Raw genomic sequence first — 15,227 nt, 5'->3', positions numbered from 1 at the left:
GTCACAAAATAATGAGGCAATTAGTATATTGGCACACTGAGTGTAGTTCCAGGCATTGATTTCTTTAAGCAATTATTTTAGAGAGTTTTAGACCAATGTTAAACTGCTATTCGCCCACACATATAGCTGCAATATAATTTATTATTTATTCATGTGCAAGAAATGCTTTGATCCCACTAAGTATAGTTTGACTGCACATCAGCTATTATACCATATTAAAATTACTTCAGTAAATTGCTTCAAAGATAATACTACTAACTGCAGATAATACTACTAACTGCGAGGCAATTTCAGAAAAGGGATGCAGATTGTGAAACTGTAAAAAGTAAAGGAACAATGTTTTATGAAAAAGACAAATGAGCTAAATGACCTGAAATAGAACAGAATAAATGTTGTGCAGCCGTTATTTAAACACTGTCAAATTCCAAATACATCAACATAAGCAAAAAACAGAAAATACTGTTGTGAAATAGCCCTTTAGACTAAAATTATTCAGTTTCTACCCTGTCAGGTAGAAACAGTAAACCAATAATTTACCCACAGTGCAAATCAATCTGCTAAGTGTTTGCTATTACTGTATCATGTAAAGGAATACAATTCAACTGTCTAATGAGTTCTTAAACAATTACAGATAAAGAATTTGCCTGATTCTCATTGGCAATCTATTCTATGATCTTATAATTGAAATTTTGTTCTGGCAAATGTTCTGTTTGCCAAGTCTGAATACTCTAGCTCATTGAAGTTTTTATTAAAATGCAAAATAAAAATATTATTCCTTCTTGGAAATTAAGATTAACTCATGCTATATTAAACAGTATCAATCCAAGCTAATATTCATCTTGGAGGCCAATTTTGTTCTTAAACACAGATTACAAGATTTATATGTCAATTTTCTTCAGTAGACTAAATTACTAATGCTGCCTTCTTTGAAAGTTTAAGATCAAACAGGACTTCAAAATGCAACACAATTATGAATAATATTATAAGAACAGTAACATTAATTGGCTATACAAATGTTAATGATCTAGACTTAAAAGCTATGAGACTTTGAGAAGACAGAATATTAGAAACATTCAGTTTCCCTAAGTCTTACATAAATGTGAGAAAACAACTATATTATAATTCTTTATCTTACATTAAATAGGAATTTATGTTTCACAAAAATACTACTACTACTACTGAAAATTAAAAAAAAAAAACAGACAAAGTTGTTGTCTGTCGTCTCTTATTTGTACTAAAAACAGAACCTCTAGCAAACGTTGAAAGAAAAGTTGAAAAAAGGAGTATTTTAAAGTAAATAATGATTACCATTATAAAATGTTATTGTGTGTAGATAACATATTGTTAATAATCACTGACAATCAACTCAGTCATGCTACAATTCTATGGTGAACTAATGCATTGTAAGAATACCCAAACTTAAATTTAATGAAAGTAAGACAAACATAGCATTGATGAATCAAAACACAAAGCAATCTATAGTGAATAATTATAAATATAATTGTGCCAGTCCCCTTCAATAAACACATGACACTAAATGACATTTGACAGCCTTTATTGAACTTCCATAAACATAACTTTGTTAAACCATCTTTATTAATAACAACTAAACATAATATAGCTGATTTTAATCACAGCATAAACATCCATGTAATATTAATCAGGACAATGTGTCCTCACTCATCCTGCCCAGTAAGCAGAGTCCATACCCCCCACTCACTTACTTTCCTTCTGCAGCAGCATCCCACCACTCACTGCATTTACCATTTATTGAATTACAGTTCCACTCAAATAAGCAGCGTCCTTACCTCAGCTCACTTGTTTACTTATGAAGCAGTGTCCCATCCCTCTCTTCATTTACTTATGCAGCAATGTCCCACCAGTCACTGCATTTACCAGGTATTGAATTGTACATCCAACTAATAAGTAGTGTTCTTACCTCCTACACTCGCTTATTTATCAATCAACTTTCAACTGCTCACTTTCCTTTCCATATTCATTGAAATGAACATCCAATACCAGAGGGGGAACAGAAGAGGGTGAGTCTGTCTCTCTTCTCCAACCAACCACCTGACCAGGCTATTCCCCCTCCCTCATACCAAAATTTTCAGACCTAACCACCCATAAAAGGAGGACTAATTCAAACATCATTCGGTGTACAACATCCACCCTAAACCAAACTGGATCCCTATCAGAAACCTAACACCCTGTCAAACAGATATGCAAAAGACACCATTTGACTAAATGGTTGAAATAATCCAATGATCCTTCTCTAATACTAAAATAACAATAATTTTGTACCTTAAGTAACTCTCATTTACTTTAACTACCAGTAATAAAGTCATAAGGAGTCCCAGAACATTACGTACCAATGACAACACCATAACATTAAACCCAATGCCACGCAAAACCATTATTTATTTATTTATTTGTTGACATTTGTTAACCGGGTTAGTCCAGGTGGGCCAGGAGTCTATTTTCAGTGGAGACCCGAGGAGAAAAGCTCCAATTACAGACAGATAAAGTATACATAGTAGTTTAGTGTACAATAAAAAACATACATAACAGTTTAGTGTACAATTTAAAAACAATCATTAATTGGCAAACACTACAAGAACACATAAATTCTATATTGCAAAGGAAAACAAAAAACTTTTTTTTTTCTGTGTGTGGTGTGAGTATCTGTTGTATAACTGGTGTGGTAAGGTGTATAGCAGGATTCATGAAAGGGGTGGAAGGGACATCAAGAGGTGTAATGAGATGTCAGTGCAATAATTGTGGGAGATAATATACTGAGAGGATTGTATGATATTGTGGTACAACAGTAATAGTATTGGAGTCATAAAAAGTATGCTGTGAAATTGTAATGAAATATGTACTACAGAGTAGAATTAGAGCTAGAAAGGGTCATGGCAAGTACAACTTTTGGTTCTTATAAAGTGTAGTATGGGTTCTTTCTTAAATTGGGAAGGGTGTGCAATGGAGCGTAATTGGGATGGGAGGTTATTCCATGCCTGGGATAGGGTGGATTTATAAAGTAGTCTACCAATAGTTTTATTTGGTTGGTAGATGTCAAGGAGTTGTGGGTTAGAGGTATGAAGTGTGTGAGGTGGTGTGTAGATGGATACCAAGGAGAACAGAACAGGGCAGGATGATGATTTATAAAATATAGAGTGAGTAATTTGTAACTGAGATAGAATAAGTTGTTGTGGGAGTTCTAGCCATTGTAGTGAGTTGAGTCAGAGGCAGTGGTGTGAGTTATGTAGGGAGTTTGTGATGAACCTTGCTATTTTATGGTAAGTTTGTTGGAGTTTGGCCAGGATAGTCATTGTCTCTCACCCTCTACTTCTGACTAAACTTTCTAACCTCAGACTAGCTCCCTCCACCCTAACCTTCTTCTCTAGTTATCTGTCTGATAGACAGCAATCTGTTCTTTGGTTTCGGTAGAGCATACCCAACTTTTGGTGAGTTTTCTTTATACTTTGAAGGATGTGTAGGTTAAATTTAAGTTAGTCATCAATGATGGCTCCTAGAAGTTATGTGTGGGAGTCAGGTTGTATGGTGGTGTTATTGGAGGATGAGATAAGAAAGTTAGATTTTAGGTTAGAGAGAGTCTGGGGAAGAATAACAGAAGTTTGGTTTTCTTGGGGTCTAGGATAAGTAGATTATCAGCTAGCCATTTTCCACATATAGAAAGGTGTCCTGGGTGAGTTTGTGAAGATCAGAGATATTGTTGGAAGTGCAGATGAGAGTTGAATCATCAGCATGTTGGACTAATACAGATTGTTTGCAGGAAGTATGCAGTTCATTTGTAAAGATGTTGAATAGGAGAGGCCCAAGATGGAGCCTTGAGGCACCCCAGTATTTACTGGGAGGTACGGTGAGCAGTAGGAGAGCCAATGAACAGATTACTGTCTATTAGACAGATAACTAGAGAAGAAGGTTAGGGTGGAGGGAGCTAGTCTGAGGTTAGAAAGTTTAGTCAGAAGTAGAGGGTGAGAGACAGTGTTGAAGGCTTTTAAGAGGTCAAGCAAGAGGCTGGATACTAGGAGGTTTTTGTCTCGGGCTTTGATTATTGTGTGTGTAAATGACACGAGGACTGTAGAGGTGCTGTGATTAGGGTGGAAGCCATGTTGGGAGGGTGTGATGAGATTATGTTGGAGGATATGGTTTAGCAGTTGTGAGTGTACACATTTTTCGTTAGGTTTGGAGAGAGGAGAGAGGATGGCAATTGGATGAATGTTTGATGGATCTATTGAGTTCCCCATTTTATGCAAGAGGGTAGTGAAGAAGGATTTCCACATATCTGGTACTGTAGCTTCCTGGATAGATCTATTAATTAAGATAGATACTGGATAGGCTATGGATTCAGCAGCTAATTTGAGGAAAGTGGGTGGAAGGTTGTCAGAGGAGGGAGAGCAAGGTTTAAGCTTCAGAAGCAGTGATTTTATATATGAGGTTGGAACTGGTTTGAGGGAGAAAAGATTACTGTTTTGTGGCTTGGGAGGTATATAGGTGGTGTTTGTGTTGTGGTTTGAGGGTGTAAGTTTCTGGACCATGTCGATGAAGTGTCTATTGAGAAGGGTAGCAGTTTCGAGAGGTGTGTTGTTTGGGCAAGGGGGGGGATTTGAAGGGGACCCGGGATTGAGAATTTTCTTTAAGGTGGACCAGAATTTCTGTGGATTTGTTTTACAGTTATTTTGGGGATAGTTATAATATGATTTTTTTGTCCTTACAGACATGTCTTTTGACAAGATTCCAAAGTTCTTTGTACTTGTGAATAGGGAAGGTTGTTTAGTCTTAGTCCAGGCTTTCCAAGTATTGTCACGGGTATGCATGAGCGATTTAGTTTCTTTAGAAAGCCAGGGGGCAAAGTTAGATTTGATTCTAATATTGCCTGTAGGGGCTAGGGAGTTGTGTATATCAAGGAATATGTTATTAAATTTGTGAACAGCATCATTCAGTGGCAGTTGTTTAAGGATGGACCAGTCAGTGGTAGAGAGGATAGAGTTGAATTGGGTACTATTAAAGTTATGTAAGTTATGACAGTCTCTATAAGAGTGAGGTTTGTCTGCCTGTGAAGAGTGGTGTAGTACGCTAGTAGGAAGATGGTCACTCAAAGAATTTGGTAAGGTAGTTGGCCTGTGGTAAAGGTTGGGAGAGTTAGTAAGAATCCAGCCTATGGTTGAAGTGGAAAAGATGTTATTGTGTAGGTAAGTAGGGGATGTTATCAGTTGGTGGAATCCATAGAGGTTGATGTAGAGCAGTGGGTATTTAGTGGAAAGTTTGGTTCAGTCTATGTTAACATTGCCTAAGATGACAGTTTCGTAGGGTATGTTGTGAGAGAACCAAAAGAGGATAGCTTCTAGGATTGGAATATTATTACCAGGGGGAATATAAATGGAGGTGATGACAAATGTCTTATGGGGGTTTAGATGGCAGTTGAGGATGATGTGTTCAGCTGGGTGGAAATCAGGTGTAGGTGTGGTGATGGTGAAGAGGTTAAGGCTATCTGAATGGAGAATGGCAACACCACCACACTTTCTGTTGAGTCTATCACAGCGGTAGATGTTGTGACCAAGTGGCAGTATTTCTTTGTTAGTTATGTGGGGTTTTAGCCAGGTTTCAGATAGGGCTAGGATATGAGGGGTGGTTTGAGCTATCCAAGCATGTAGCTCAGTGATTTTGTTAGTGAGGCTTCATATATTCAGGGCATAGATAGAAAGTTGTTTGTGCTGTGAGGTTTGATTTAAGAGAGGTTGAGGAGGGAGTGGGGGGTGGGAAGATGTAGGGGTGGAGGGACTGTTTGTGGGTGTGGGGTTATAGGTATAGGATGGTGGGCCAGGATTAGGGTGAATATCACCAGCGAGTAGTATGTTGCTGGGGACTGAGGTAGGGTGTGTTACTGAGAATATCTGGTGGTTGAGTTTAGGCTTGGGTTTATAGGAGAGGGGGTAGATGTCAAGTATAATGAGTTTGTAATAGCAGTCAAAGGTGAGGTTGAAGAGAGATAGGCAGATTAAGATGGGTGGGAAGGAGGGGATGGTTTGATAGTACATGTGGTAGAAGAGTATAGAAAAGGTTGGGAAAGGTCTGCATGATAGGAGGTTAGATTTGCGAGTAGAGTTAGGATTGGTAATGAGAGGTATAAAAGTAGCACGTTACATTAGATTTTGAGTGTAGGTGGGATTATGAAATTAAAGACAGGTTGGGTATAGGGGAAGTAAACTAAGTAGTGATGGTGTAAGAGGTGGGAAATGTGAGAAATGTTAGAGGTTAGAAAATGTCAGGTAGGGGAGGATTTAGAGGCAAACAGGAAATGGAGTGTGGATGGTTGATATGGACAGGAAGGGAAGGGTGAGGATAGTATAAATGAAATTGATGAGGGGTGGGTGGGAATGGAGGTAGGGTAGGGCAGCAAAGTGAGCATAGCAAACAGAGCAGGGTTACACCAGCAGGAGCTGCAGAACCCAAGAAAAAATATCAGGAGAGCTTGTAGGTTAAGTGTAAGAGGAGCCAGGAGTGAATGGAAAAGGAGTATAGAAAATAGGCACGGGGAGGGAGACTGAAACAGGATAGAATGCAAGGAGAAGAATAACAGCAGGGAAAAGGTAGCAAAGGCCAGCATGATAAAGTAGTGCAGAAATGGCAGGCTAAGGAGAGATGTAGGTAGAGAATAGGAGCATAGAAGATAGGGGTCCTAAGAGCAAGAGTTACCTGTAGAAGGCAGGAGGGGAAGAACAACAGAGCAGGTAGAAGATGGAAAACTAAGGAGTGACCTGGTGATGTGCAGGAGGCAGCTAACAAGGGAAAAAACATGGAATACAAAACAGTGTTGGTAAGACACAAAATGAGAAACATTAATAGGGCATACTCTCAGGAATTACATCCAAAACAAATAGAGCTGGCAGTCTTCAAATACCATACAAGGGCAATTGCCACCAACATGCCTAGCTGTAGCCCTATTTTCCACCCAGTATATGTAATAACAAAATTGAAATGTCATTTCCAAAATCCAACTATGCAATATAAGCAGAAAAACAAAATAACCGGCTTAGCATTTGCTGACCAGCAAACCACCTTCTGAATGATTAAAATACCTCCCGCACATAAAGAGCCACATAAACTATAATCCCATAAACCTCCATTTCCCAAAACCAACCTCTGCAGCAAAAAACTATCTTAACAAACAAATCCTGTCAAACCTCACAGCTATCAACCTACCCCAACCCTTGACCAATAAACCACAGATCAAGAGTCAGTAAGTTCAGTTAGCCTAGTCACCCGTGCAACTACAGTACCCTCAGCTAAATCCTCCCCACAACAAAACCTATCTTGCCAATAGCCAAAGTATTTCAATTTTCACTGTCTCCACCTACCCAACCTTCCAAAACACTGAACCACTGACCAAGATGTAGCAAGTTACTTAACCTTGTCACCCGTGCAACTACAGTACTATACATAAATTATTAACCCACACCCAAAATGACCCAAGTAAATTGGTCAAAATGCAACTGCAGGACTACAAAAGCTTAACATCATTAATCTGTTGCTTGTCCCTGGCCTTTCCCTTAAAGCTTTTCATAGGTTCATAGGTTCATAGGTTTATACTAGGCTATCTGCCCTAAGGCATTTATAAGCCTAGCCCCAATTTTTGTGGCTTACGCCACCCCTTATATGAAAAAATACTGTGCCCATTAGTTTGTTGTGCCTCTGTCCAGCAGTGACACAGAGATGATTCCCGGGATAAACCTACGATCTCCCATCCACAGGTCAAGATTTCTCATGAACAGAGCCAGCGAGGTGCTCTGCCTCACATGGATCAGGATTTTATTCCACAGCATAGGGAGTCTCTGAGTGATAAATCTATCCCTCCAGCACGTCCTATTTATATCTGTGCTAAGGTTTAAGTCGCTTGCTCTAGTGGTTTTGGTGGATTTGGATTTTTTGAGGTGGAGCATGTCCATTAATTCCGGGTTGGACATGGCCTTGTATGTCAGGCACATGTCACCTCTGAGCAGATGGTATGCAACTGAATAGAGCTGGAGTTTCTTCAATCTGGCAGCATATGACAGATTTTGGAGTCCCTTTATCCTTTTGGTGAGGAACTTTTGGGGTCTCTCCAATTGCTGCAGATGTCGGGTGAGATACATCCCGAATGGGGCATTGTACTCGATCATTGGTCTGATAAGTGAAGAGTACAGGGGAACAATGACCTCACTAGATCTGGATGTGAATCCCTTCATGATCAGGTGGGCAATGTAGAAGGTCTTTCTAACCACTTTAGCAATGTGAGTGTCAAAAGAAAGGCCACTGTCAACCTGGGTCCCCAGGTCCCTGATAACCTCTTCTGTGCTTAGTGGATTGCCACCTATATGGTAGCTTGGGGTTACCTTGTTTTTCCCGAAGGGTATGACTATACATTTTTTGGCGTTTAACTTCAGGCCATGGCTCTGGCACCAGCTATCTGTTTCTGTGAGTCCCTTCTGAAGGATATCCGTGTCCGATGCACTTTCCACTATAGTACCCAGTTTGCAGTCGTCTGCAAACTTTGTCAGCCAAAGTCCTCCCATGTTGGCCTGTACTTCTGAGAAGTAGATGCCGAACAATAGGGGGCCAAGGACCGAGCCCTGTGGATACCAATGCAGCTGGTAAGGTATTGAAACCTGGACTACATCTGCAAAGAAACCCCAAATCATGCCTTGCAAATACCTTCTAACCTCCATGATGACAACAAAGTACCCAGTTCCTGAACTATCCAGAAAGCACCCACAAACCTGCAATGCTTTCTGAAAACCGATCTACAAAATTCGCCTAAAGCCCAAGTGAAATGGTCTAAATGCCACTCTGTCTAAAAACTTTAACCTGGTATGTGACATTACTAGTACCTACTTGAAGGACAAATACGTCCTCCCGAAGATACCACACCTTTGGTAGAAACTCCAGTATCCCCTCAAGAACACACCAGTAGCCCATTACAAACACAGTTAAAACAACTGGATGGGGAACTGTAAATTCACCCCAAGGTTCCACTCATCTCCCTCTTGGATAAGGGCATGTGGTGCAGCATGAAAAAGCAAGGGTTGAACCTGGCTGGCTGATAAGAGCCCTGGAACCATTAACCTAATAACTTCCTGTGATCTTATGCATGTTGTGACTCTACTCCACCTGTGGGAACCCCACCCTCCCCATAAAAAATCCCAATACTGTTTTACACTGCTCTGAACCTACCTCTTCCTCACTTGCCCCCACACTACCTTAAACAGCAGTAACACTCAAACCACATCAACTCTGACATGCTTTAATGAACACTGAATAAAGTAAGATTACCTTCAGCCTCAATGTGCACAACTCAACATCCACCCCAGCAGACTCCATTACCTGTCAACTCCAATTACTCCAGGCCAGTACCTGCTGCTCACTTTGCAGACTGCCATCTGTGATCTCATCATACACCACCCGGGTGACCGGGACTTCCACTGCAACAACCTACATCGCCTTTCACTCCCAATTCCTTCAGGCCACCAATCAATGCCCCTCTGCACCTCCACACCAAACTGTGTCATTCGTCATCTCTGCCTGGAATTCTGTACCCTCATCATCTGCAAAAGAAAAACAAAGTAAGCACCTTGCTGTTATGAAAATTGCAGTGTTTACAGCTGTCAGTCTGATTCCACCCAAATATAGAGCTGCCAGTCAGATGCTCAACCCTGTAATGCCAAAAAAATTGCTGTTTCTTCAGCTGTACCGCATTACATACTTATCAGGCAAGCAATAAACCACTCTTTACAGGCAGGTGTAGCTCACCCAAGTTTCCCAAACTACCCCCCACCCCAAGCCTCCTACAAACTTAAAATGCCAGTGAAATCATTGGCCTGCATGTCCCAAAGGATCCCTAGCCTGCAACTTAACTGCCTGCCACTAACCATCTTAACCTTTTTTTTTATTCATTTTAGTGGTTAACTGACAGCAATGTGTTTTCAATGCTAAGCCAAATAACCTTTCACACAAAATCTGGTCCAAATCTGCTCTGCAGCTCCATGAAAAGAAAAAAGGCTGCCCCACTGACACTCACCAGCCTCTGACCCCAGTGGTATGACCCACCCATGTCTTATACTTAATTACATTATATTGTACTTTGAGAACTGAGTCTGATTTGGCACACCTTGCCCATTGTTCCATTTGAGTTACAAGGCTCATCGCTTTTTTTTTTTGGAATGTAATTCCATTTGCAAATCTTAAAGGCACCAACTCTTGTCTAAGTCCCACTGCTGCAGGGATACTGATAAAGTTATTAAACAATGATAGCTTGTGGAGCTACTTTCAGAGAAAAACATAAAAGACTCACACTGCCCTGCACCAGTTGCCCAGCCTCAGTGTATCTAGAAAATGAACATTGGAATTAAGACTTCAAGTAGTGTCCTCATGAATAATTATTTAGTCAGACCACCATGCTGCACCAAGCAGCCCTGCTTAGAGTGCTGTTGGCCATAGCAATCTGGCATTGAGGTAGCATTAGTTTAGGGGATGAGGCAGTGAGCACAGCTCAGAATATAACCATGGATGGCAAAGTAATTTTAAGCAATACACTTGATATCTTAGATCAGTTGCAGCTTAACAGTAGCTACAATAATTCCCAAGTATTCTATGCATTGTTTGGTGACCTGGATGCAGTAGTGTGCAGAAATGAACTGAAGGTTCCAGTAATAGTTTTGGCTTCTTGGGAACATAAAGCTCAAACATCTACCAAAGACTCCTACTGCACCATCAAGACACGGGAAAGCATCCGTGAACAACTTGCAGCCCGCAAAACCATTCACAGCTCGACTGATATCTGGCCTCTCAGCAAAATCTGGTCATCTCTAGGGTGTCAGAGCATACCACTCAAACTCTTGAAGTGAAAAACCTGGACAAAGCCACAATAAATGTGAGGCAAGTATCAGGACTAAACATTGCTCTTACAAACTTAACACAGGAATAAAATAACACGTTATACCTTGGCATGAATTATTTGAAAAGACGGGAAGTATGGAATGCAGAACAGGTTATGTATTAGAATAACTTGTCTAATGATCACAAGTCTGAAATGCAGAACAATTGGCTTGAATTTCTAAATGCAGAAAGTTTGAAGCACGAGGAATGGGTATGCATTACATGAATTATCTGAAAGGGAGGAAGCTTGAAACACAAATGTCTGTCTTATTTTCAACTACAAACCACAATTTCGAAAATTATCCTCTAAGCCTGGGAGAGGAGCACATAATAAAAAATGACTACCAAGGATCACAGTAGAACCATCATTTAACCCTCCCATCCATACTGTTCATCACATCTAAACCATATCTCTCCACACAAAGCTTGCCAAAATGGGAAGACAAAGACACAATGCAGAGACAGCTTGAAAATATCTGCCCATAACTAGCAAGTAACAGTACATATTTGGACCTTCCCTATCCATAGCACACTATGCGCATGCAAAACCAACCAGCGATCACTCAAGGCCATCTCACAACCACAGAAACCTGTTTCTGCTGCTGAAATGAGAAGCGGTACAACAAAACAAACCACTTTGGATATTTGCTGCACAGCCACCATTGACCGCCAACTTCCCACTCACGTCACGCCAACTAAACCTGCCATTCTAACCATAAAGAAATAAAAACCCCATGATGAGATGCTCTGCACAGCCCCTGCAAAGCACTGACCACCAAGCAAAAGCAAGCAAGGGGCCATTATCGTCACTTAGCCACCGAAAGCACAACAACACCCTCATAATCTTTTGAAGTAAAACAAATAAAGCCTAGATGACTACCCACATTCTACCCATCCAACATAACAGCCAAACACACCTGACTTATCCATTCAGTGAAGAACCCATGGAAAACCACACAGTGGAAACAGTGGGACAAAGGCACAAAATAACAACATTGCAAGCATCCCAAGTTAATAGAAAAACAGGTTTACCATAGCGGACAACGTCTGATGGGTACGCAGTCTGGGCCTACAAGTATGTCATTAATTTTTAAATTCCATCTCCAAAGATGTGGTGCTACCTACTGGAAGACTTGATGTTTTATGAGAAACAGACCAAGACTCTAGGTGACAACTATAGGGCCTGCACAATTCTGTATAGTATAGAGGTATGGGTTCACTGCCGCTACAGCCAGCAATGTTTGCGGCCACTTCTCAACCTCACAGAAACAAGGGGAATCAAGCCACACAACTACAAAGTCCCCTCAACTGCCAATATGTTTTAAGTGCAAAACAAGGAACAAAACATGGCTGCCGATACCCACACTACACTAAAACCTAACCAAGAGACAACAGACCACACCCTAAGTCCCAGCCAAAAATATCCCCTGCCTATCCCCTATTTCTAATATATATATATATATATATATATATATATATATATATATATATATATATATATATATTTATATATAAACCATGCTAATATATGTTATATATACAGACCACCTACCACTAACCAGCACCCTGAGGCTTACCTTTTCACCCAGAATATCTAAAGGTCATCATGGGAAAACCTTGCCTTAGCAAGTTCATGCCAAAATATGGATACCCTACACAGTTACACTTGCATAAACCCCTTAAGCCCCTCCCTACTATTACCTAATTTCCTCCCACACATCTCAGATTTCCATTTAACCCTTTCATCTCCCCTACCCTCTTAACTCCTACTAATATATTTATCTAACCCCTCCCCCCGAAAATGTCCCTGGACAAATTGGTTTGTTACCATACCTCATTTAATATTGTAAGACATTACAATATTTAAGAATGACATTATCTAAAAATAGTGTTTACTTCATGGACATTATTGATGTAGCATAAAAACTTAGGGAGATGAGTGTAAGTTCGAATAAAATCTTCTTTATATGTAAAAATAGGTCAAATTTGATTACAGTGAATTATCTGACCAGACTGCTTTTAATATCTGAAGTAGTATGCTTATTTCAAACTATACCTTTAAAGCCAAGGAAACCACATATAACAAGTAAGTAAAAACATAGATAGATAAATAATACACGTGAAACCTTTCTTTGGAACCCCAAAAACATCTTGAATTTATTTAATCATCATATCACAACATGATGACCGTGGTGGTGGTGCTGCGGTAAGTGTTGTCTCCTTCCAGTAAGAACCACGGTGGTGGTGCTGCGGTAGCGTTGTCGCCTCCCAGTAAGACGCTGTCCAGTTCAATTCTCAGCTAGAGCGTTTTCTCCGTGGAGACATGTGTGAATGGGCGTACCTTCGTTGAAGGTTGTGCGTCAGGGCTGGCAACTCGGCACATAAAAATCAACTGCCAATCATTAGCGGACCGGAGTTACGCTGTGGCAACCCCTAACCAGGAAAAGCCAAAAGATGCAACAGCATCACAACATGAGATAATGGAGGTTTAGGGCTCATTGATATTGACTGCATACTTTGACACTTATCTGTAAAGTGAAAATCCTATTATGCATTGAATTGCTTAAAGAGAACTACTATTCTACCATCAGATAATATCTTACGTAAATATAGACTAGATTCAAATGAATGTTTACTTGTTCAGTATATTAGGCAATGTATATATTCAAATATGGAAACATAAGATAAATAAAGACAAAGGCTTATCAGAATTTGTTTGATTATATAAAAGCTATATTAATGAACAAAGCATCATCCACATCAATGTTATTTGAATTATAGAAATCAAATATCCCACATTCTTACTGGAATTATCTGAATCAAACCAGTTATCCACATTTTTCTAGTTATAATATTATGCTTGGTTAAAAGACTATGCTGTTTTTATTCTGTAAAGAGTTTGCTTCAAAAGTATGTATAAGAGCATGATATACTTCTCATAGGTGCAGCAAAATATATAATAAATGAAGTCTTAACTGATGGCAGTACAACTTAACAGAGCTGTTTCTCTATACATATTTTAGGACTGTCAGATTTTGGCCTAAATTTCAGCTAATTGCTTAAGTATTATCCTAAGATAAATTTCAATTAAATAAGCATCTAGTCCTATTCATTGATCAAACTTCTTGTATCTGTAATGACCAACTGACACTATTTTGGTGTCTTGTAACTGTTTCTTAAAACAATAACAAAAACTTAAATCCATTATACACCCTCTGTCAATTTTTGAATATATCACTATTGTTTATAAGAATGAAATTCATATTATTTAAGCGAAGTCAACCAAATATCTATCAATTAAAATTGTTGGCTTCATTTATCAATATTGCTAGAAAAGCTGTAATATTATAGATATCTTAATAACCTGGGTTTTATCATAATTTAGTGTTTTTCTTTCATATGCAGCTCTCTGGTATTGGCAAGAAATCACACACCTTTTGAGTAATACAGACAGTTAATGAGATTATGCTTAGTTAAGGTTTATTTATTTAAATGTTCTTAAAGTAAACGGATTTAATAAGTAATAGTAGTATGTTGATAGAGTGTTTCTAACATTACTTAATCTTGTGTTTAATATTCTGAAGTGTTTCATTTTTTTGTATTTTTATTAGAAATACTAATAGACCCCACATTGGCACAGCAGTTAGTGTTGTCGCCTCAAAGCAAGAGGTTCTCTGGTTCGATTCTCAGCTGGAGTGCCTTCTGTGCGGAGTCTGCATGTTCTCCTTGCAGTTTACTGCATTTAGCCAATCAGCTTATTACAGATCCCCTTGCCTACTCTCCCACTGAAAAGGAAAAAAACAAACAAAAAAACAGATATTCCTTCTATTGGCACATTAACCAGGTTCCCAAATTTACAACACTCTCACCCAGGACCTTTTTCTGCACCAATGGCAGTTGCCCCTCTCACCCCACCCTAAATAAGCTATTAATGCAGGGAACTTCCTTTTGACATGAAGACACTCTTGCATGCAGAAGCATAGCTAGTTCAACCAGTGTCCTGTGCCAGTCACACAAACTAGTACCCCCCCCCCCAGCTCTTCATGTGAAGAGCTAAAAAAAGTACTTCTCTAAAACTTGCAGGATGGTTGCTGCAGATGTAAGGACAGTACCTAATCTACCCACTTCCTGGCCACCCACCAAAAAATGCATTTCTTTTATTGACACATCAACCACATGGCCAAATGCATGACACCCCCCCCCCACTCCTGTTTCAGCCATTGGGGTACAGTCTATGTGCCTTGCCCCCGACACTATTTCCTTACAGTTTAGAAAAAAATCCTTTTTTCTTTTAA

The sequence above is a fragment of the Protopterus annectens genome, chromosome 3.part1 (assembly GCF_019279795.1).
Source record: "Protopterus annectens isolate FY-2018-M chromosome 3.part1, PAN1.0, whole genome shotgun sequence".
Taxonomy (NCBI): domain Eukaryota; kingdom Metazoa; phylum Chordata; order Ceratodontiformes; family Protopteridae; genus Protopterus; species Protopterus annectens.
This window is presented reverse-complemented; position numbering follows the sequence as displayed.